Consider the following 2,669-nt stretch of genomic DNA (forward strand, 5'->3'; position numbering starts at 1 on the left):
TAACATCCAGCTAATGTTTTAAAATGACCACCTCTGGTAAACAGTTTAAAGATAGACAATAGGCTTAAAGCGAATAGAAACGGAGTCAGAACTAGCGATTCGATGTCTGTTTAAATGAATCAATCTTTTGTGTCGGTTCCTTCAACGAATCGGTCGAATGGTCCGAATCGCTGGTCTAAATTAAATGAACAGTTCAGTAACGCGCTGAGTCATTTCGTTCGGAACGTCTTTTCGCTGTGTGGATACTATAGTACACAGGGAACAAAAAGTGCTCTGCATAAGTTGGATATCCAACTACAGTTAATCGAACCAAACCTGCGTATTGTTATTTTCCTGTGATGTAGATCTTAAACACCCGCCAGTGAAACATGTGAACGACTCTGAAGGTAAACATCCAACACAAGTGGCAAAACAGTAACACTAACACAAAACGTACTATAACATTACCATAGCCTTTACTTGGTATCTTTGAAGGGCATTAAAGAAACTGTACTGTATGTAGTTTTGTGTATTTTTGTGACTTAGGAAGTAGAATTTACTGTTGTAATTGCAGAAGTTTGCTGCTGCACGTGAATTTGTTGCTGCGTATTTTAAGGTGAGCAACTTGAACTTGCATTTAATTTAATAAGTGGCAGGTAAATATTGCATGTGGAAATAAATCATAAATCTTACTTTGTGGGCACAGTAATTAATTTATAAATTCAAAATAATTATTTTTATTTTATTTGATTAAAAACATTTATAATATTGGCCGCTGTAATATTGTTTGATTTCCCTGTATTATACCCCCCTCCCCCTCTCCCCATTTTAAGATGTTTTGAGCCCTTCATGTTAGACTCTAGTTGTTAATTGACTATTTATGCCAGTGGCAAATAAGTGTGTTGTGGAATTGATGAATATAATTGTATAGATAGATTGGTTGCTTGTTATTCAGTAAGTAGTCTACAAATGAAAATATCAGTATTTAGCATAGCATTTTTAGCGGGGCTATTGAAAATAAGCACGATTTTTTGGGTCAGTCTGTTCTAGTGCACTAAGCATGTGTCAGCCTGCCTTTCTTCACGTAATGTCTGGCATTTCTTTTATGTTATGAAGCCTGTCTGTCTGTGGAATAGACATTGACCCATTTCTTCACTCTCCACTCACATTTTCTTTCTTTCTTTCTTTCTTTCTTTCTTTCTTTCTTTCTTTCTTTCTTTCTTTCTTTCTTTCTTTCAGATGTAGTGCATGTAAATCAAAGCCAACTGTGTAAGTACCAATTATGAGTCAAATATTTGCTTAAGAAAAAGCATTACTACATATTTGCATGCCTTAGATTCTAATGCATATCTTCACAAACTCTTTCTCAAACACAACAAAACATGTTTGCTAAGTTGTCAGCTTTAAAGTTGTTTCTCTTCACTTTTTGTCAGTTTACCTGAAAATAAGCCAATGTCACAGAATAGTAAATAGTAGAACTTATTTTTTTTGTGTGTGTGTGTGGGAAAAAAGCTAGTTAATTTCCATTAAATGTATTAATTTTTATTTAGACATTTGAGTAGATGGGTTTCAGATGTTAAGGATTAATTTTTCAAAAGCATATATGTTAAAACATAATTATAGTACAAATGTGACCACTGGTTCTTTTTAATAAACTGTTAAGCTATAAATAATGTTTGCATGTATTGAAGGTAGGACTGTTCATTTAAGATCCCCTTGTCTATGAGATTCTGGCATCACATTAGAGAGGGGACGCCATGCATTGCCTTCGCCATTGCTTGTGACACGTTTGTCAATATTCTCAAATGATTAATCTACAGTGTCATCCAAGTGTATTGACTTATACTGATGTGCGAAGCAATTTACCATCACATTTTTTCTAGAACAGAATAGCTTTGACAATGACACTTTTCATTTGGTCATTACCTTTGTTTTGAAGTCATTCCCATATATTTAACGGCGGTTTTCATGATCTGATTTTTGTGTTATGTATAACTGATTGTCACAGAGAATTTCTCTAAACTGCTAGTTAATTCCTCTGTGTGCAATTTCCTTTTATGTCATTCTGGTTTTCACGGAGCATGTTGCATCCAGAAGGTGTTTCTTATTTTGTGAGTGTTTTCCACTGAGCAAGCTGCTCCGAGGCAGTCTGGAATGTGTGTATGTGATCGCCATATTCCGGCCATCCCATAGTGGGAAGCAAGATCAGGTTCTCAACCCGTCATTTGTTCATTCTGTAAAGACAGGATGTTTACAGACTTTGGAGCCAATTTTCGACAGAGTCACCATAAATCAATTCATTTAGCCTTTTAAGTGGTGTGTGTATGCATGGCAGATGTGGGGATAAATTCAGTCAATTAGAAAGTGCTGAGGCATGAGGCAACTTTTGCAACAATTACACCTCCACAGTTCATCAAGGTTTGCATTGATTTATGGAGTTGCAAGTGTTGTTGTTGTTTCCAGCTTGTCTGTGAGGTCAGGGCAAGCCTGCTTTAGCAGTTTAGATACCCGTGTCTGATGTTGAATATAGATTTAATCTGTCTTTATTTGCATGAACTGCTTATTTGAGTCACTGGTTACATTCTCCTCACCACAGTTTCCTCAGGCGAAGCTGTAAAACAGTTTTCTGCTTGTCTCAATTAACTGGAATTTATTTTCGAGACTTGAATACTGAAACATGAGAGGTCTCA

The 2,669-nt window shown here is 35.9% G+C and overlaps 1 long non-coding RNA gene across 1 annotated transcript; it reads left to right on the plus strand.

Annotated features, from left to right (window-relative positions):
- The first annotated feature begins 230 nt into the window (after positions 1–230).
- On the plus strand, positions 231–1,248 carry LOC113037818 (uncharacterized). Its single transcript, XR_003274685.1, has 3 exons — positions 231–386; positions 554–595; positions 1,219–1,248. It is a non-coding gene; the product is annotated as an uncharacterized LOC113037818 (long non-coding RNA).
- The last annotated feature ends 1,421 nt before the right edge of the window (positions 1,249–2,669 follow it).

The sequence above is a fragment of the Carassius auratus genome, chromosome 20 (assembly GCF_003368295.1).
Source record: "Carassius auratus strain Wakin chromosome 20, ASM336829v1, whole genome shotgun sequence".
Classification (NCBI taxonomy): domain Eukaryota; kingdom Metazoa; phylum Chordata; class Actinopteri; order Cypriniformes; family Cyprinidae; genus Carassius; species Carassius auratus.